Genomic DNA, 23,065 nt, shown 5'->3' on the forward strand with positions numbered 1-23,065 from the left:
CATAGTACATAAGTAGTGGACAAGAACTTATTACAGAAAAACAAAAGTACGTGCTCACAATAAACAATTATAGATCATGAATTACGCTTTATACACAAAACGTATTACGGATGTTTAACAGATTTTTTTATAAGTACCATAATTATGAAGTTGAAAACATAATTAAATTAGTTTGAATTAAAAAAAAAAGTACAGGTTTCAATCCACAGTCTGAGACAGGTATTCATTTACACCGTAGTAGCATTTTTACATCAAGTATTTTTTTACTTCATACTTGAAATTATTTTTGCTTTTAAATTCTTTAATTTGAGATGAAAGTGCCTTTAAAAGCTTTATTCCTAAGTGGCTAACATGTTTCTGACTTCTAATTTTTGCTACATAGGGAATGTGGAAGTCTCTAGAATGCCTTGTATTTTGATCATGGTAACTTGAGTTGGTTTGGAGATCGCAGTTATTTTTACTGATCATTTCCAGGCATTTAAAAATATATATATCAATGGCATTGTCAGTATCTTTAGTTGTCTGAATAAGGCTCTACAGTGAGTTTGTGGTGGGCTGTGTTTCATGATAAGAATAGCTCTTTTTTGCATAATAAAAATGTCATTTAGTCTTGACCTGGTTTTTCCCCAAAAACTTATGCCATAGCTTGCAACTGATTGGAAATAACTAAAGTACACTGCTCTAATGCATTCCTTGCTACATGCCTTTGATATTATTCTTATGGCATAACATGCTGAGCTAAGTTTCTGAGTAAGATATACACTGTGTTCATTCCAGTTTAAATCTTGGTCAATTTGCATTCCCAGAAACTTTGTGGTGCACACTTTTTTTATTTGTGTGCTATCCAGGATAAGGGACATATTTTCCCCTTGACACTTGCTTCCATACTGTATAAAGTTTGTTTTCTTTGTATTTAATGTCAGCTTATTTCAGTAAAACCATTACAGTGTGTATGAGAGCATTTTTTCTGCTGTAGTACATAGTGATTCTTTTTATCACTAATTATGATACTCGTGTAATATCCAAATAGTAGAATTTTGGCTGAGCTGTCTGGAGCCTGTATATCATTGATGTAAATTAGAGATAACAATGGGCCCAGAATGCTGCCCTGTGGAACACCTATTTCTATTTTTTTTTTTGGTTCAGATAGGAGTTTAAAATTGTGAAGATTGTTGGATGACCTCAGCTCAACAACTTGTGACCTGTTTTGCAGATAAGATTCAAACCATCTTTTAACAGTACCCCTGATGCCTATTGCCTATTGCTTCAAATTTCCCTAGTAATATTACATGATTCACAGTATCGAAGGCTTTGGATAAATCTAGATTAATTCCAGCAACCTGTTTATTTGACTCCAAATTTTTTACTATTTCTGTTGTGTAGTCCAATATGGCTGTTTCTGTACTGTGCCCTGCTCGAAAACCATGTTGACTCTTATTTATTAGTTTGTCTTTCTAGATATTTTGTAACCCTGATTATCATTAATTCCTCAAGTACTTTGGAGAAGGCTGGGAGGACACATATAGGTCGGTAATTTTCTATTTTATGTCTGTCACCTTTTTTGTATAGAGGTGTCACTTTAGAGATTTTAAGTCTATCCGGAAATATCCCTTCACTAAGGGACAGGTTTGCTATGTGCACTATAGGTTGGGCAACACATGGACCAATTTCCTTAATTTTTGATACAGGCACATCATCCAACCCAGAGGACATTTTGGATTTCAAGCATTTAATGACTTTTAGAACGTCATGCTCATCTGTTGGGATTGCCATCATGCTGGTATTTACCATTGGAGTCGTCACTGTTGGTTGTTGCTTAAATTTACTACTTAAAGTAAGGGGAATATTTACAAAATAATTGTTTACATTGTTTGCCATGGCATCTTTTTCTATGGGGATATTTTCATTATTTTTAAGATTGATTTCCTGTTCTTTAGTTTGACCCCCAGTTTCTTTTTTTTACCATCTTCCTTATCATTCTGGACTTGTTACTAGCCTGCCTTATTAATCTATCATCACTTAATAATTTTGCTTTCACTATTAATTTGCAGTAAGTCCTTTTGTACATCCTCACATACTCAACAAACTGTTGATCATGACATGTTTTTAACTTTAAACGCAGGCCTGAGTGGCCGTGCGGTTCTACGCGCTACATTCTGAGCGACCGCTACGGTTGCAGGTTCGAATCTTGCCTCGAGCATGGATGTGTGTGATGTCCTTAGGTTAGTTAGGTTAAATTGGTTCTAAGTTCTAGGCGACTGATGACCTCAGAAGTTAGGTCGCGTAGTGCTCAGAGCCATTTGATCCATTTTAACTTTAAACTTAGTAATTTCATGGTTTCACTTGACTTTTTAATTCCGGGTGTAATCCAGGTCCCTTTGGATCCAGATGATCTATAACTCAAAAGCCTTTTTGGGAAACACATTTCAAAGTATGTCATAAAAGTGGAAGCAAATGTATTGTAAGCATCATTTGTGTTTATTTGTGCCAAGACCTCTGACCAAACTGCATTTTTAAAAATTTTTCAACTGATTACAATTTTCAGTAGAGAAAAATCATTTGTACTCCTTTTCATTTTCCTCCTCCTTGGGCGTTGCAGTGAGATAAAAGGTTAGTGCATTATGATCTGATAATCCTACATTCACATTTGTAACTGCAACTTCATGTGTGACCATATTTGAGATGATGTTATGTATTAGGCTTTCACTGGAATCTGTTGTTCTAGTGGGAGCTGATATGTGGGGGAACATGTTGAAGCTTTTTAGTATGTCTAAAAACTTGTTTTTTACTGAACTCTGGACCAATAGATTAATATTAATCACCAAAAAGAATTTTGGTTGAGTTCCCATTTGAGAAAATGTTCAGCATTTCTTCCAAATTCTTAAGAAAGACTTCAGTATCTCCAGATGGTGATCTGTAAATTGCTGCAACAATTATTTTCTTCTTTAAACTACATAACTGATTGGCAACTGCTTCAAAATCATTTTCTATGATTAATGGTTTAGCCTCATATCTTAACTTAAATTTAAGCTTGGGATTTAGATAAATGCATACCACCACCTTTGACATTTTGCCTACAGTACAGACTGGCAGGTTTATATTATGTGTGACGAAAAGGACTTCAACTATATCTGTACATTATATAAGGCTCAGTCACAACTATTGTGCATGGCTATGACAGGTGGTGTGGGCAGCCTATCACATTAGGCTGCGGTCACCTGATCTCACATTTTGTGCCCACCTACTCAGTTGTGCAGCACTCTGACACTTGTCTCACTCCTCTGTCAACACAGCTTCCCTTTCATGTCATTTGTCTCCTAACACAGCAGTCAGGTGTCATGTGGTGTAACTATTTAATACAATGATGTATTATATTATGTACCTTATCTTCTACACTTTTTCTCAGACTCTGTTGTAATTACTTTAAAAATCAAAATTGATGTGTTTGATGCATCACATTTTTATAAATAACTTACTATGCCACTTCTGACTCAACAAATTATTTATTCCCTTCATCATCACACTCATGAACTACACTAAAATGTCACCTTCATTCAGTAGAAAAAGAGACACTCACAATAATTTTGAAGGTTCCTCTTCTGTGTCTCACAACATACATCAGTTGTTGAAGTAACTCTCCTTTGGCAGCCTATGCCTTTACAGGACAGTGTGGTAACACCACAGAATACTTATTTCCACAGCACGTAGTTTCTCACCCACAGCTGCTGCGATAGCTGTACAGTGCTGAAGGTGCACATTGTCGCCTGATATAAGTCACCACACACAAAATAGAAATAACACTAATGAACAATATCTGTACATTTAGGTTTGACATGTTGTTTTCTGTTAGTCTTTTCATAATGTGTACATAACACTTCTTTCAAAATGGCATTCATTGATAAGAAGTCGTTGATATGTGCATCTCTCCTCTGGAGTAGTATGTACAAGCACAGTCTGTGAACATGGTGTCCCAGTGAACACAGTCCAAAGTTATTTTAAATATTTTTTTTTTCATATGCCATTAATGTGGATTTCTTCTCGTAACTATGGATTCTGAGATTGGTTATATCCTCAGAACAGCATTGCCCATGATAAAATACGCAAATTTACACTTAATTGCAGCCATAATTTAAGAGCATGTCACTAAAGTGTACATAAAGTACTTGAAAGATGTTTTCCTCTCTGTGTGTACAATAGCAGGCACTGCAGAACCACAGCAGGTACGGACACCGGAAGCTGGGCCCAGTACTGGGGACATATGTGCAGCAAAGTCACCTAGTGAGTAAGAGTAAATTTGCCTATAATTGCAGCCATAATTTAACAGCATGTCACTAAAGCAGTACATAAAGTACATAAAAGATGTTTTCCTCTCTGTGTGTACAACAGTAGGCAGTGCAGAACCACAGCGGGTACGGACACCAGAGGCTGGACCCAGTACTGGGGACGTATGTGCAGCAAAGTCACCTGGTGAGTAAGAGTAAATTTGCCCATAATTGCAGCCATAATTTAGCAGCATGTCACTAAAGCAGTACATAAAGTACTTAAAAGATGTTTTCCTCTCTGTGTGTACAATAGTAGGCAGTGCAGAACCACAGCGGGTACGGACACCGGAGGCTGGACCCAGTACTGGGGACATACGTGCAGCAAAGTCACCTGGTGCGTAAGATTAAGAGCTCACTGTGGGAGGCTTACATTCCTGCTCTGTATACTAGTGAATTAAATGTACCTGGTCACCTATTAGTGGATATTAATATCGTGTGTTCTCCCTTATGAGGACTAAAACTCTTTTGGGGACACTTTGACATTTCAAAATCTCCATGGGTGGATGCCAGCCCATTCTTCCTTGATAACTAATACCAGAGAAGGTAGAAATATTGGAAACAGGGTACGGAGTGAACACGCCATTATAACTAATCCCTAAGATGATCCATTGCTTTCAGGTTGGAACATTGGCAGGCCAGCTTTCTTCAGGAATGCCACTGGTTATAAACCTTTGCCTAACAATGCTGATTCATGAGAGCCACCATTGTTGAGCAGATCAAATTAGTCATTGTCTGTGAACTGTTCCTCTGCTGTGTATAGTACACAATACTGTCAAATATGTACTTACCCTTCTGCATTTATCATATCATGAAGTTCAGTAAGGGGAGAAGAAGTTAGGGAGGAGAAATTGCATATTGTTACAATGCCTGCTCTCCAGTAGTCATAGATTTTTACGCTACACTCAGTGTGGCTTTATATTGAACAGAAATATGTTGTTTCCAGAAGCTGCTCAGCCAATGTAACCAGTTTTTCTAACTCCCTGTACACAGCCATTTCCTTAGGGGACTCCTAGCTGCACTTTGAAACTGAAGAGTGACTGCAGCAGCTAATTGCAAGCTGGTTTTTACTATTTCCTACCACAATGCTAGAAGCACTTGTCCATCAGCACACTGTGTGCGCCTGGACTTCATTTAGCATTGGTTGTTCCTTCGTATTTCCACTTAACTGTCACATCACTGACAGCTGACTTGGGCAAGTTTGGAAGGGCTGAAATGCATCCCTGTGATAATTATTCTGGTGGAATGCAGAGACAAGTCCATGTTCAGTGTACTCAGATCCCTGACTGATGAATTCTGCTTACAAAACAGTATTATCTGCCACTTCCTATAATAGTATATCCACCTCTCGTTGAAGTAAAGTGCTCAGTTCCCTGTTACATAAGGGTGCCCAGGTATTTTGATTGGATAGTGTGTTGATAGTTCTTATCTATGTGATTTCTGCAACCCCTTAGTCAGTCCACCATACACATTTGAATTAGAATCCAGAAATCACAATTTATTTTATTATAATTAAGTCATTGAATATAGAGAACTTTGATTTGGGGAAGGTAGTTACTGACTTACAGAAATACAAAGTTTGCTTATATAGCAGTGGAAATACATGTGCTGAGAATTACTGGGAGGGAAAAGGAAACAGACAAATGGACAGGGAACAGGCAGGAGTTGGAGACATAGTGGGAAGGTAGTGGAGATGAGTGATGCACGTAGTGAGGAGGGAGTGAGTGAGTGACAGATAGGATGAGACAAGTACATGCTCGTATCCTAGAGAGGTGAGTGGGAGGAACATTGAGGTGACAGTCTGGTGTGAGGGATTGAGTGGATATCAGGCTACATGGACTACAAGCAGCAGTGCCTGTAGCTTGAGACCAGAATACCAGGAGAAGCCAGGGAAGAGGCTTAATCAAACAGTGGGACTCCAATGAATGATGATGTGAGTAGAAGAATCTGAGGATGATTTGTATTTCAAAACTGAACATTTATCTACAACCTATTAGGGTAGTAACTTAAATGAAATATTGGGGTGTGACTCTAGTTTATAAATGGCCATAGCTGATACGTTCAGCACTACCATATGAGTTACTTGACACTAACATTTTCAGGGGCTCCCTTACTCTTTCTGTGATCAATCAGACATAAAGGGCCTTCCAAAATGTTTGTTTCAGAGTCTGCACAACCATAGGAATATCCCGTTTCATTGCATACTGTGATCTGTTGTTCAGTTTATGTAAAATTTGAATCCAGAAGCTGACAGGTGATGCTAGAATGTGTTTTTTCTTTGTTGGTGCAGAAGTGAGTACAGTATCTTTTGTAGAAGGAGCTTCCTATCTTTTGCTTAACTGTGGGTAGAAAAGACAGTGTAGATACTATTTATTTCTGTTACATTATTTGCTAAGTATATACTATTTGACATATATTTTCATTGATAACTTATTCTTGAAGAAAACTGATGTCTGCGTCTTGTAACTAAAGTTAATGCATGACTTTATTAATGAAAACCATATCAAAATCGTGACTGTAGTTGGAGATTTGCCACCACAAATATACAGATACTGTTCTTTTGATGTATTGTTTTTCTTCTTTCTCATGAGATAGTGTACTGGAGACATTTGTTTTCTTTTCCTTATTTTGTCTTGGATGTCTCAGTAGTTTCTTGGAATAAATTGTTTACAGTTATTTATGGAGCTGTCTATTGAATAAAGGGTAGGGTGGTTATGAAGAATCCAGTCAGCAGAAATAAGGTTTCTGTGATCTACTTTACAATATATGAAAGTTGATCACCTCTGAAATGAAGATGTTGGGAGTATATTGTAAAGTGGAAACAACTGAAGCACGTAGGACAAATGTGTCAATACATGTGGAGAGAATGGCTGATAATACAGTATCACTTCCTGTTCACTAGATTTGTCTCTGATGCCAGTACCTTTGTTCACAAAATATTTCCCATCAAGACATTGACTACAGTTTGATCCCAGACCAATCTGTTTGTCTTTCTGCCTCTCCTCTCTACAGGGAGTCCAGCAGGTAGCTGCCTTGCCCAATCTGCCACCCACACTCGTGGTCATATGTCCTACCTAATGTGGATGATCCATGGACAAGGAGAAAAATGTGCTCGTGTAGCCATGAACGTTACAACTTCATTGGAACACAGAAGGCACATGATAATGTTCAGCAAGTGAAACAGCTTTCTAGTGCAAGCAACATAAAAATAGTCCTGATAGGCTGTAAGGTTGTCACCAATATGAGCTAAGCTGAGCACTGCAAGCTGCACTGATGATGTCCTAGATTCCAATGTTCTTGTGCGCAGAGGAAATGTTGTGACTGTAACAGCAGCCAAAAGTATGAACTGTCATTCCCATGGAGGAGATGGCATTGCCATCCATGAGGCACACACCTAGAAGAAAAATACAGAAATGAGGCCATGACATTAGTAAAGAGGGATGATGTTGTGGAATGGTGCAGGCGGAAAGGCACCAGGATGAAGGAATGAAGTGGCACAAGACATTTGAACATGGAGCAAAACCATTCAAACACTATGCAGAAGCACTTGAACACAGAGATTAAGGCTACCTAATAGATCACAAGACACTGGTAAAAAGTTTCCAGAGACAAAAAAGTAATGAGAAAAGCACAAGAAGAGAGATGTTCCCAAGTAGAGAAGAGGAACAGAGTTTCATTGCAGCACAGATTGTACATGCCAACATGCAGCAAATGAAACAAAATTTTGGTGAAGGCAAGGTAGAGAATGCCCTGATGCACGAAAAGATTGCCACTAATATGAAAACTATTCGTGAAGCTTTCAGTTGAGCACTCTGTCTGTAACAACTGACAAACACTGTTGTAGGCACCTTCAGTGTTGGTTGTACTGGGAATGCCAATATTGTGGGCTGCATTCTTATTAATATAGTCATGGCACTCCGAAGTAGATAGTTGATGTCGAGTCTGGAGTCTGGCTGGTGAGCCAGTGTACATTCCCCTACAAAGGCTGTGCAGTGGAGAAATACTGTTAAGTTGTCCAGTGTCAAATGGCTGCAGGGTGGAAACCATGCAGTGGCGTCACTGGCTAGATCAGCTGCACTGAGGGTGAGTTTGTTTCAGGCCTGTTAACATGACAGCAACTGACATACCTCTGTTGTGTGGCATAAGGCATGATTGTAAAGTACCAGCCAGATGCTACACCACCTATTATGCCTCCTAATCCATCCTGTTCCCATACCCATCAGATTTTCTTTCTGTCTCACCTCTACAAAAAATTCTCCTGAGAAATAATCTGCCTCATCTGCCACTCATTCCCCTCAATACTTGTACCCATCCATAAGTAAAGAAAGGAGTGTTACATTGAATGTGTTTGAGGTGGCATTTTTACTGCACAAACACCAAAAATGTGGTAAGTGATAAACATTTTTGCTATTACTTTCTGTGGGGTATCTGTGAGAAAAATTCATGATAATTTGAAATTATTGGTGAAGTTTTCTGCAAAACACTAAGTGCTCTCATAGTCAAATAGTTGATGAATATGATTTTGACAAATGCCTGCAGTGAGTGAGGCTGTGTGTCCAGCTTATGCATAGTTCCTAACTGTTAAACTTGCCACAGTGAGTTAACTGTGTAACATAAGATTGTATGTTTTACTACAAGATTTTAAATTTTAAAATTTGATCAATAATCATGTGAAATGTTCACAATAAACATTTATTTGTCCCTGACAATCTTCAGATAGCCAGCCTTCAACTGATATAAAGTTCTGGCTTTCTGTAAGTCAGTAATATTGATTCTCGTACATAATTGAGTCGATTAGATGCTCAATTATTCACTAATTCATAGGAACTCTAAAAGATAGAAGCAATTGATTCTTTTCTTTGTCATTTCATGTTGAAACACTCGTAGTTTATCACTAGTTTGTTCAACTTGTGCAGATAAAGTATTAACACGCAAATTCTTTTTTTTCAATCAGGCCCTGTTGAAGAGGAAGTCGTGCGTCCTATTGCTCAGGTGAGTGAAAGTAGCAGCAGTACGTATGAGACTGGCAGAGCAAGTGTGATTTTCAACAGTAGCAAATAAAGTTTGGTTCTGTGGCATGTAATGAGCCCCACACTGCTTCCTAGCCTCCTTCCAGGTCGAGGACATATTTAATCAGCTCAGGGCTTTGAGCCATTACAAGACTTCCTCCTCTTCTGTGCTGCTCTGCACACTACCCACTTACTTAATCAAATAAACTCCTTTATTCGTATCCTATTCATCTCCATTTCAGTCTCATTGCATCTCCCATGGCAGTTGGTTTTCTGACGTCACAAACTTTGCATCTTCTTCTGCACTGGTAACTGAAATGCTATCTCAAGTCTAAATTACCTGCTAAATGATCTAAAACATTTCTCAAAGACCAATCATATACTGGTGCTTAATTTAAAACAAGAAACTCTCTTCAATTATTAATGTCAAGTCATGTGTCATTGGTTAGTATACAGAATCTTAATGACAGCTCAACTTCATCTTCATTCTCCTGATGTAATGGCGGTTGTCATGGTGCTGACAGTTCTAGGGGGAAGGCACATTGCTGAACAAGAATGAGACAGCAAGGAATAGCCCTGTGGACTGGGTGTTTGTGTTGCCATTGTCATTTGTGAAAGTGGCATGACTGGACCATGTAAAATTTGGGAATTCGCATGGATGCTGATAACCATGCAAATGAGTGCCCCCTAACCATTTATGATCATCATCATCATCATGGAATAAAACACTGAAATCATAATCAACTGTGAAGAACGATAAAGTAATTATCATTATCCCACCCTACAGAAATGCAGCATCAATCTGCACTAGATTTTATGCACAACAGAAAGGTGTATAAAAATTTGAAGCCATTATTTGAACTAAAAAAAAAAAAAAAAAAAAAAAAAAAAACTTTGTGGTGGTGACCATTGTTCATTGGAACTATAGACATTGTGATACTTACACCTTTACCAAAGGGATGGGATACACCATAGTTGATACCCACTAAACATGACAATAAATATTCCTCAAAATTGACAATTACCAATTACTGTTGTCCAAAATACTTACTGATTGCAGTTGGGAACTGAGATTTCCACATTTTTGAGCAAATATCACAAACACAAATGACAAATACTCGAAATTGCAAACACGCATCAAAGTACCTTTCCTTCATACATTCATAGCCTGACAAACTTACTAAAGTCTTCTGAAAATACTTTCTAGTTGCAAGATAAGTAGCAAGTGAACTGCTTAGAGAGGTCTACTTGTCATAGTGGTTGTTATGTTTGACATGTGTTGATCAGTAATTTGATAAAACTACCTTATTGTACTTCAGAACATGCATCAAAAATTGTGCAGTGTGATGTAAAAGTAACTGTTTAGTTACTTTTGTCCTTTGGGATTTGCTTTCAGTAATATTAATATAGGTATCTGGTACATGAAACAGTATCGAATGATGATTCTTGTGATGTACTTCCAGATCTTGCATTGACTTATTTGCCAGCTGCCATGACTGTGGCAATCACTCCTTTATCCAGTAAGAGATTTCTTTTCCATACATCTTATTCTGTAGGACTGATATGTGGCACGAATCTTAAAGGTCATGGAAAGTGTCGGATAATATAAAATGTTTAAGAAACCAAAAAAGAGGAGCCATAAGTTAACAATTTTGATTTGAAACCACATGGATTACTGCTAAGGTGTTTGAATTCCTGTGCTAACTTATTGGAAATGGATGCCGCAGTATACTGCACACCTTTCTGCACAAGAGTCGAGAAAGTGTGCCCCCAAAGGCAGAATGGATTTCTGAGTGAAAGCTGCTAATTCTTGGGAATAAGCTGATGTTGTTAACAAGAGAGGCCTACATCAGATTACCCAGACTAATTAACAGGGGTCAATAGGAGTTACATGAGCTTATACAACTTACTGCCTGAACCACCCATTTCTGAGCTGAAACATCCTTTGGGAAATGGAAGAATTACTCCAAAATATACCACCATGTCATAAGTGAATGAAAATAAGTAAAGTAGACTAATTTTTGGGTGAAACTATCATATACCAATCAAATAGTAGTAATGACAGCATTAAGTCTTTCAACAAGATCCTGAATATGAGTTTTCCACAACAGTTCACTATCTATCTGAACATGTAGAAATCTGAACTGTTACATTTCACTAACATTATGGCCATTCTGTGAAATTAAAATGGCAGATTTTCTTGAATTGTTTGTTAGAAATTGTAAAAACCGATTCTTTCTGTGATTTATCATTAGTTTATTATCTACAAGCCATGAACCTATATCTCGAACTGCACTGCTTTAAACAATTCAAACATTCGACACAACATTCTTTACTACCAAGCTAGTGTCATCAGAAAACGACATATCTTTTACATATATTTATGTAAATAAGGAACATGAGTGGACCCAACAATTTCAAGAACAGATATATTACAGAAAACCCACACCACTCTGACAAGTTATGTAGGCCTCGATGAATGTGTTTCGTGACAGCTGAATTCGCTGCAGAAGATAATATGTATACAAACACACAGCCATAAACTCTGTTCATTAAACATTATACTAACACAGACAACAGTTTGGCATTGGTCATTGATCAGCAGCAGGATGATCTGTGAGAATTTCAGAAGCACCTTGAGTCTCATGTAGTTACATACTCCTTCCAGTGAGTGGAAGCCCAATGGTGCACTACATTTTCTCACAACATGTTGAGAGCATCTGAAATATCCCAGCAATTACAGTAAAATATGCATTTTTAAAGTTTCTAACCATGTATGGTGAGGAGAAGATGCTCTCTCCCAGAAGTTGAATAAGGTTAGACTTCATACCTATCAAGAGTCCTCATCCTCAGGACAATGGAATGTGCAAACTATTCAAAGAGAAAGGGACTTCTTAAATGCTATGGATATTTATACCAGTACCAGTTTGGCTTTAGGCTGTAAATGGATGCAGACAAAGTAAGCTCTTGGAAACTAATGAAATGCCCCAAGGTTAGCAGCTGATAAAGCAGATCCAGTTTGTCTTCATAAAAATGTGTTCCATGACCTTCTGTGGACTCTATAACGGGCATCATTACTCATTTAAGAGACAAATCTCAAAGTTCCTATTTTTATTGCAGGGGAAAGTTAGGTAAATTTTAAGAACCTTGAAAAAATATCTTCTCTTTATTCCATTAGATGATGACAGTGAGAGCTGTGTAGGTCAAATAGAGGTACGGCCAAAAATGTCTTAAATTCCATAGTCATTGTGATGTGTTAAATCACTTTATCAAATCAGCAGTTTCCCTGGACTATTTATCTGATGAGCCTATATATCAAGTCCCTCCAGCACATACAAATAAACTTTACAGAGCCCTATTAAGTACGGTATATTCCAAAATTGCACATCCCCCCACCCTCCACAGCCTACAGAATGTTTCTTCCTACTTGGTGGGCAGGTTTCTACTAAATCTGCATGCTATTTCATTCCAATATGGCACAGAACTTTTCCGGATTAAGTTTGACACAGTGACAAATTTCTTCTCAGCTATAATCTTCTTACTTTTATTACTTTTTGACTTTCTGAAGTACACACAGGACATCTTGTGCCTGAAATAGGTTATTTGAAATGAAAAGAAAACAGTGACTGACAAACAGAGAAAGCCTGTTTGTATAAAGATCATGGATAACCTTTTTTTTTATTTTTTTTCTCCTGTGAATAGGCCATCTGAGGACCACATCCCAATTTCCGGTCCTCACTGTTTGTTGTTTCCTTTTTTTCCATTATGGTTTCATCTGTTCACTACATTTCTTCTGTCATTCTTCAGACCATTTTGAACCAGTCTTTCTGGTTGCCCTGCTGTGGAATCTTCATTTTAATACTTCTTTCTGGAAGATTAATGTTGTTAACACCTTCTGTTTTTATATTGTTTCTTTCTAAATGCTTTCTTTTAGTTTGTTGACCCAGCTTGTTTTGTATTGCTTATCCCACAACTATTTGAAAATGTTATTCTTAGCCTACTGTCTTGTGTTCAAAATAAATTTTCCATATTTTGGAAATTTATGCATATATGTGTAATTTACAACCTCCTGCTTTGTTTTTATTACTTTCATTGAAACTTGCCTTTTAAGTACTTGTAATTTATTTAAATTGTAGGTTAATTCCAGGCATTCACTTGAATATAAGCATTCTGACATCACTACTGTTGTTGTAATGCATTATCTTTGCATTTCTGGAGAGGCACTTTTCTCTGTAGAGGTCTTCAGTGATACCATATTGTTCCTCCAATGTATTCAAACTTCACTGTGTTGCAGAATTCTGCAAAGCGCTTTCTTGGATTATCTCCCATAGATATTTCATATTTTTTTTACCCCCTCCATTTGATCCATATCTATTTCCAGGGATTTTCTACCATTCTTAACAGTTGTTAATTTTTTTTCCCTAGAGAAATCCTTAAGCCAATACTACTGGATATTTCCTCCAGGAAATTCATTTGTGTTACAGGTATAACAAAATCACCTCCAAATTGATTTTGATCTTTTTGCTTCCTCTTCCTAACCTTACTGGCAAAATGTTGAGTTCCATACATTCTTTGTTAGAAATTTTGTTTTTCAAAATTGGTCTATATCTTATCTACATTCAGTCACTAGGTTGTAAGGAAGAAAGTAAAAACTGTTTTGAGTATTTATTTTTATTTAGTATTTCCAAAATTGGGCGTCCTTCCAGATGGTCATCAGGATAATAAGAGAACATGTTTTTAAAGTATATGACATTGCACAGTTAACTTGTTTTGGTTTTTATACTTTCAGATAAACATAAAAAAATTAGAATTATGGGCTAAAGCAGCTAATAAATTAAAAAAAACAAAGAAAATAACCTATACACATATTTTATGCACTAGTATGATAAGACAAAAAGCAACAAACATGAAGTGGTTCGTCACATTTTACACACATAGTAGTAGTATTTTGTGGCAAGTTCGACATTTCAGCTGCTTCTTCTTTTTGTTATCTCATCCATTGGTAATTCAGCAACGTAATTTTCTCTTCCATCAAATCTAGAATCTAGTTTTGCTCTCTTACTAGGACGTCCTCTGCTGGTAGTGACCCTTTTGTTACTTTCAAGAATTGCAGTGACAATTCGATGACGAAATGTCAGATGATCTATGGATTCTTCATTGTGCTTGTATGGGTCCCAGGCATTTGCTCTGTAATGTCTATAAAATTTTCAATGATTGGGAAATACCACTTTTTCCCCTCTTATAGAGCATCTGTATATGGATACCTTCTGGTCAGCTTGATCTATTCCCATATGAGTATTGTAGGATTCTAACAAGTTAGGTTGAGGCACGCTAATCCATTTATTTTGTTCCCTGGCAAATCTTGCTACAGAGCGAAGTGGTTGCACTCTGTCAAAATTGGTGGCTACAGTAACAACATTGTTCTCATTCCAACATACAACAGAAATCCCGGACGCTGAGTTAGAAAAAACTTCATATGATCCTCTATTTTCTTTTACCATTTTATCCACAGATGATAGAGAACAATTCTTAACTCTGTTTCCTCTTATTCTTCCTGTTGCTTCGAGGCCCCTCTATTTTAGGTAATGTAGCAGTTCAACACTGGTAAAGAAGTTATCAAAGTATATTCGATATGGAGCATATGGAAGTAACTGGTCAACGTAAGTCATTACCACACCGTACCCCATACCTTGCATTTCATAATCCTTACTACACGTGCCAGCTCCTTGGTAGGGTTTGAGCCAAATAATACATCCAACACTTGTGCCTCCACACCAAAATTTGAATTCACATCGGGTTGGTTTCCCTTTTATGAATTGTTTGCATCCATGAATTCTGAAGTATGGGACCATCAATTAATCGACAGAATGATGCTGCACGTGAGGCGCAAATTGTTTGAATCTATCATTCAGCATACACAGTAATGAGCAGATTTTCCCAAAACGGTCTGATTTATCTAAACTGTCATTGTTTCATACATGCAAATTGGAAAAGATAAAGTCAAACTGATCTCTGGACATGGCATTTGTTACAGGGTCATTGTGGCTGTCTTTATCTTATTACCAGTACTCCTTTCTGTGTGACACTGTTACATATCCACATAGCAGAAGTATTGAAATAAAGATCAACATCTCATCTTCTGAACAATCACCTAGTCTATTTCTCTTGGCTGCATACTGATCTGTGTAAGTGATCATCATTTGAAGCACTTCATTATCAAAAAACTATTGGAAGTATTCAAATGGTGTTTGCCCCTTCTTCATTGCAACTGTGAGAATTAGAGGCCATACAGGTGTTGGATTAACTATTTCACCACTTTTACAGTTATATTTCTTGAGATTTAAAATTTTATTCTTTGATAGCCTTGCTGGTTTGTTTTTGGTTATTGTTCTTATTGTTGCTGTTTTAGTACTGCTGGAGGGTCCTGGAACAACATCAGAAGTAAATGATTATTTCCTTGTTGCATTCACAGAATTACCACTGGTAGAAATGGCCTAATCACAAAGTGCAGTAGCATTGAGCTGACTTGCTGGTAATTTATCTACACTTGGATTTTCTTCAGCACCCAAATCATCTGTTACGTCATCAGTTGAATTCAGATTAGGGTGTAATGTTACATTCACACCAGTATTAGGTATTTCCTCATCTCTTGATTCTAACATGTCCAAAAGTTCCATCAGTGTAAATCATTTCCTGTGAATACAAAATGACAACATATTATCCTGATGTCCTTCTGGAAGGACGGTTGAAAACATTATTGAATTACAACTGACAAAAACTTTCAGTCGTAATGTGAACCCATATATAATATATGTTAATTCTTTACGATATTATATGACAAGTTTCAGAATTATTGACACAATATGAAAGAAAATATACATACCCATCGATGACGAGATCAGTCAGTTCGTCCATGGTAAAATAGGCCATATTTCCAACACACAATTTCTCACTCACTATGAACGACAGTGTCAAATTGACTGTTGCAGTGCGCAACTGACTCTGCCCACTTTTTATAGCAATGCATCTCACTCTGTTGCAACAATGCGTTATTCACAAAAACAAATAGTTTCAACAGTGAGTGACGTTGTCCTTCCAGAAGGATGTCAGGGTCATCTGGGTTAAGAATAATTGGGGACAGGCAGTCACCCTGTGTACATTTGTTTTTATTTTGAAGTCTGTGAAATTTATCCCATAAGAATTACTTTCCAGAGCAGTATCTGTAAGTGTTTCATTGATTGGGTTTGTCAGATTAGACTTTCCACCAAATTCTCGAATTATTTTATCTGTAGTTTTTCTGTCAACATAATCAAAAGCCTTATTGTTATCCACAAACATAAATACTATGTCCTGTGAATTGAGTAATTGGTGATGAATTACTGACTTGAGATTAAATATTTGATCTGATCATGACCTTCCCTTCCTCTAAAGCAAGCTTGATATTCAGATTAATGGCTGTCTAGTGTTGTTTTTTATTCTGCTTGATAAAATTTTGGAAAATACGTAGATGCAACTGACAGTATGGAGATTACTATGTAGTTTTTAACATCCTGTTTATTATGTTTCTTATGCAGTCAATGTATCAAGGCAACTTTCCATTCCTCTGGGATATTTTTTAATGTTTTCCAGATTTCATCAAAGAGTAAATTTAGGTAATTTGCTTCAATTTGCAAGGACAACTTCAAAAGTTCAGCTGTAATAAAATCTTCTCCACAAACTTTGTTATTTATGAGCGTGTTAATTCCTTCTTCAGTTTCTTACATAAAAGGTGTTGAATCATCTTCATAATTTTCATTACTATGTGAGAATCCAAATTCATGAAAATGTCTTGAAAGTATTATTTAACCCAATTTGGCCGTTTTTGTTTTAGAAACATATTTGCAGTTTGAAACCCCTTTAATTTGTTCTTCATAGTTTGATAAATATGGGAATTTTTTTGTCTATTTGCAAAAGTTTCTCTTTCTCAAAGGCTTATTTGGTATTTCTGATTAATCTTGTTGTTTTCTTTCTTTGTTGTTTAGATCGATCATGATCTAGAATTTTCTTAGAGCATTTTCATCTTACTCACCTTCTAGCCCTCTCTGGTATGGTTTCTGTGCATATTTCATTCCACCACATTTTCCCTTCATTTTTTATTGATTGAATTATGTTTTGCATTGTGGATATCTTTTTTCCAGCTGCCATGTTTAGTCACTTTAATTGCATATTGATGGCTTTTAACTGATACTTTTATTAGTGAGTCTGTCTGCATTATGTTTTAGTAATCTTTGTGACTTTTTTGTTCTTTATTAGACAGGAGTTTTACTTCAAATTCACCATTCCTTACTACTTTCAAATTCATAACTTCCATTGTACTTCTTTGTGAAATACGCACTTGAGCTAACTGAAATTTTTCTGACATTTAGTTGCAAGATATCCATGTTTTAGCTTCCCTTGGGAGCTTCCTAAGGTGGGTTGACATCAATTTCAAGAGAGAGCTTTGACACAAAGTGATTGGCCTCAATTGTGATGGTTCTTCTGTGAGGTGGGTGATGTCCTACTTGATTTATGAATTTCTTTACTTTCTGTTTATTTCACTGCTGTCATGATTTTGGCCTCAAGCCCTTAACGAGCAGACAAAAATATGTGGCAGACAGGTGGTAAACATATTTTCATTGAGCCATAGAATTGACAATACATTTATTACATGTGCTGGTTCTCTGAACATGTTAAGAAATTACTGTGCAGTTTGAGCCCAGTTTATTGTAGTAATTACAAGAAAAATGTCCTCCTCCATTATTTGGAAAATCCTCATTTGACTGAGGAAGTCCATTAGCAGTTAGTCTTCTTTTAAATTAATTTCCGTTACATTTACTGGAAATTCTAAAAGGCCTTGAATTTTTTGTGGTGGTTCATCATTTACAGACCTCCATCAAGGTAGTCTGGCACCCTTGGCAGAATTTCCAAAGCCTAACCCCCTCCTCCTGTCCAGGCCAAGTACTTGAAGTGATGCTGTAGTCAATAGGAGTGTCATAAATTTTGTACAAAAATTTTGATATTTAGATAAACATCTCTTAGCCCGTACTTGAAAATGTCTAATGGAGAAGCCTTGTCAGTGTTCAGTTCTGTGCTTCCAGGAGTCCTGCTGAGTTTTCAACATTTTATGCACAATATTTCGATGACATATTGCGCAGGATCTTTCAGGTACTGCAAGTCTGAAGTTACATGAAATCGGTGCTAGGTATTCAATCTGCCAAGAAACCATTTATTGTTGTTCAATCACCACTGTGTATAAGAGAGTTTGATTGCTGGTACCTACTGTGCAATTTCATGCTTTTTGTTGTTTGGAGCCTTCACTGATATTTTGCAATATGCAAATATTTTGTGTATATCAGCACTGGTGAAAGTGATTGCCAGTGGTAGCTTAATAAATTCAGCATTGGACCCCAAGACTTGTTTAAATTGAAATGCTTCTTTCTGTTTATTAGATTTCTTGACATACTTATTTCAATACACCTGGTGTGCTGGTTTTTGCGACATAAACAGAGGTATGGTGTACTTTATACACATGTAAAGGATGGCGGTCTTGATACCGAGGTAAATGTATATGAGCAAAACGACAGATTAATCTTAATTTGATTAAGCAGTGATAAAATAAACCCATATTCTATGATCTGAATCACTGCACAACTAAACAATAATAAAATAAACTTCATTGTATAGATCTGTTTGCCACATACGAGTGTTAGCACACAATTATGACCCTCTGAGTATTAAACAGCACAGTTGCATCAGGTCCCTGCCACACACATATTCAAGTAGTAATTACCTCGTAGGCAATTGCCTCATAGGGGGGTTGTGGTGCTAGCTCAGAATCTGGGTCTCTCTTCCTTATTTTTTTTTTCACAGGTCGTAAATTTTTCTCACATGGTTCACAGTGTATTTTATGATACTGCTGCTCACTTCAAAATACAACAACACAGCATACCATTGTGTTAGCTGAAGCAATAATGAAGGAATAGAAATAGGCTCTCATTGTACCCTGAAATGAGAAGTTTCCTACCCACTACGTCCCCACCAATCTCCCACACCAGTACTCCAGTGGCCAATGATGCTACACAACCTTTGCTTCGAACCTCGTGGCCTCGTGTCTCATACCCTTGTAATAGATGTAGATCCAAGACATGTCACACACATCCTCTTACCACCACCTCCACCTACTTAAGTCCAGTCAGAAACATCACCTATCCCATCAATGGTGTGCAACCTGTGAAACCAGTCATGTGATCCACAAGCTAGGCTGCAACCAATCAATGTACTGCATTCTACAAGGGCATGACAGACAAGAAGTTGTCTGACTGCATGAATGACCACTGACAAACTGTGGACAAGAAACAACTGAACCACCCTGTCGATGAGTGCACAACCAAACTCGGTGCTCTTTCCCACCCCACCTCACCTCACCTCACCTCACCTCACTGCACCCCACCCCACCCCACCGCATCCACCCATGGGACTTGCTGCTCTTTGACAGGTTCATGCTTGGCTACCACGGGCCTCAGCCTTTGCAACATCTTTTCACTGCCATGCTACATGTCTATCCTTTTGCTATTCCTTTCCCCACCATTGTGGTACATATGTGATGTTTTTGGAGATGTGTTCTTTATTTTCAGTGGCCAATATCAGAAAAGTCGCTCCACTGTTTTTCATTACATTTTTCTTTCTTCTTTCCCTTCTCTTATCCCCCTCCTGCTTTGGCATTTGAGGTTCCTCTTTTTCTTCTTGCTATCTGTGCACTCCTGAGGGCAAGCCCATGTGTCTGATACATAATTTCCAGCCCCAGGCCAACAGTTTGCACATACCCTGTGGTACAGGCCAGGCCCGAGTAGGTGGGGGGTCGTTATTGGCTCAGCTGCTACCTTCCCAAACTATGGATTAGTCACTCTGTCAGGTGTTCAGGAGGTGTGACCTTAGGTGTGAACAATCACATAAGGTGAATGCACTTGCTCCTGAGGGATGGGGGCCCTATTGGAGGAAGTGTGCCATTGGAGATGCTGAAAATCATGGGGCAGCTCCTCACAATGAGCAAATCATCATCTTCACAAAGAGTATACTAAACGTAAAAGGAATGAGGCTAATGATTCAATAACCCTACCATCTGCAACACTGTGTGTTGTGGTTTTGTGCACTGAAGACAGCCAGTCCTTTGCTACGGTAGGACCATTTATTGTTCACAATGGCGTTGATGCCATTGTCACTCCCATGAAATCCTTCTCCTGTGCACAGAATGGCTCTTTGCTTTTGGACTACGTGTGATTCTCAGGCACAACAAAAACAACTTGCAGCTTCGGTCCTCCAAGCCTATCCTATGCATGTTAAGCCCCATTGAGTGCAGAATTCTTCCCATGGTATTACATACACTACACTGTTCGATGGTCTGAGTGAGGGCAAAATCCACACACAGCTCTCTGATCAAGGTGTCATCGCTCTCCATTGGTTGATAAAAAGGGAGATGCATTATTAGAGATCTTGCACACTATTTTCCTCACTTTTGATAGTGGTACCTCCATCCAAGATCAAAGCAGGCTATGAAGTTATCACAGTCAGACAATACATTTTGTACCCAACGGACTGCTACAAGTGTTGTCATTATGACAACTCATATGTCCTGTCGACACCCAGCCAACTGTGTATCTTGTCTGCCACCTTCTCCATGCTGCATAAATTGCAATGGTGACCATGCCACCTCCTACCAAGATAATCATGTACCTTGATGATCGGGCCGTCCAGGAGATCTGGAGATATGGGTGAAGGAAAAGATATCTTACAAGGTCACTCACGAATTGTTGGCTAGTCAGTAACCCTCCATTCTACCATCAGGCCATTACAGTACCATTATTGCTACATCTCGCTCCTTAAGGCCATGGACATCCAGACGTATGATATGAAATACAGCCCCGTGATTGTAAAATAACTCAGTGTCATAGTGGCAGCCCCGTCTCCTCCTCCTTGTCTTCATTGTTGTTGTCGTCATTGTGTTTGTGCTCCTCCTCCTCCTCCTCCTCCGCCTCCTCCTCCTCCTCCTCCTCCTCCTTCTTCTCCAGCTGTGCAACAAGCATCAAATTTTACCTCACGGGACAACGTTGCCTGCTGCACCACTGATAGGTCAGAAAGGACAGAAGGAACACTCTCACAAATATTTTCAGTTTTCCTGTGTCCCTCCGGCCAACGAACAGTTGAGGCTTTCTCTGCCAACCAGAAAGGCCCCAAGAAATAAAACAAGGATAAATGATCTGCTTCTTCATAGACTCGGAGACCTTCTTCAACAGTGTGGCTGACCACCTCGTCACCAACTTGCACCACCAAACATTTTTCTGCTTTGGACTCATAGGATGGATAGAAAGAGAATGCCAGTGCCTCTGTAGATCTCATAGAGGAGTATCCTCCAGCGTCTGTGCCCTGTAGCAGTGAGCCTTCAAAAGCTGCCATTTGATAGCTGCTGAGATGCCACCTCTCCATTTCTTCATCCTCCTCTTTCCTAATCATGACACTGTCACAATGGAATATTGGTGGCCTTCGATCCAACAAAGAGGACTTGTGGCTCTTCTAGGAATCAAAGCCTCTGCTTGTTCTCTGCCTGCAGGAAACAAAATTGCATCCTCAGGATTGCTTTGAGCTTTCGTATTTCTTCCCTGTCTGCTTTGACTCCCCCTCTCCAAAGATGGCATTCCATATCATAGGAGGAGAGAGAGGGTAGTCAAGCTGCTCATATGGAATGACATCTAAAGTCAACCCTTCTCCATGACTACCTGGCTTGAAGCTATTCCAGTCCGTGTTTTACTTCCTCTCCTGAACTTTTCCATATGTACTGGTTACGTCCCTCAATCATTCAGTGTCACTGGACAGTCCTTTTCCAGCTTACTGGCCAACTCCCTCATCCCTTTCTGCTGCTCATTGACTGTAATACACACCATTCCCTTTGGGACTCTCCCAGAACCTGTCAGAGAGGTGACCTCTTGGCTGACTTCTCAGTCACCTTAACCTCATTTGCCTTATCATGGTAGTACCCATGTTCCTTTTACACTCCATGCACACTTACCCCATCTGGACCTCTCCTGCACTGCCCAATTTGCCCATCATCTCATCACTGTCTCTGGTACATACTCGAGCAACCGTTTCCCATGTACTATCCATTTTCTGACTCCTACCCCACCTATGTGAACACCCAAATGGAAGCTTTCTAAGTACGACAGGAGATTTACTGTTCCCTGGCACCCTTTGAGTAACATAATTTCTCCAGTTGTGATGCCCAGGTGGGATATCTCACAAATGCTCTCATTACCACTACACAATGTTCCATTCTCGCACTTCATCTTCACTGCACCATGTCCCAGTGCCTTCATTGACTGAGCTGTGTTGTGACTCAACTCACATGCAGAGATGTCCTCTCCATGTTTTTAACCATCATTCTGTGACGGCAAACTGCATTCATTATAAATAGTTGCATGCACAGTGTTGTCGCACCCTTCAGGATATAAAAATCTAGCTATATGTCCTTTAGTATTTCTTTTAACAGTTCCACCACCTCCTCTGTTGTGTGGTCTCTGCAGGACCAAGATCCATTCCCCAATTTCTGGCCTGACAGCCGTAGATTAAGTCATAAAGGACCCTATCACTGTCTCTGACAATTGGGCTGCTATTCTGCAGATATTTAGAGCTCCACCGACTACCATTCTGCCTTCCTCCATCAGAAACAAG

This window comes from Schistocerca americana, chromosome 6, assembly GCF_021461395.2.
Source record: "Schistocerca americana isolate TAMUIC-IGC-003095 chromosome 6, iqSchAmer2.1, whole genome shotgun sequence".
NCBI lineage: Eukaryota > Metazoa > Arthropoda > Insecta > Orthoptera > Acrididae > Schistocerca > Schistocerca americana.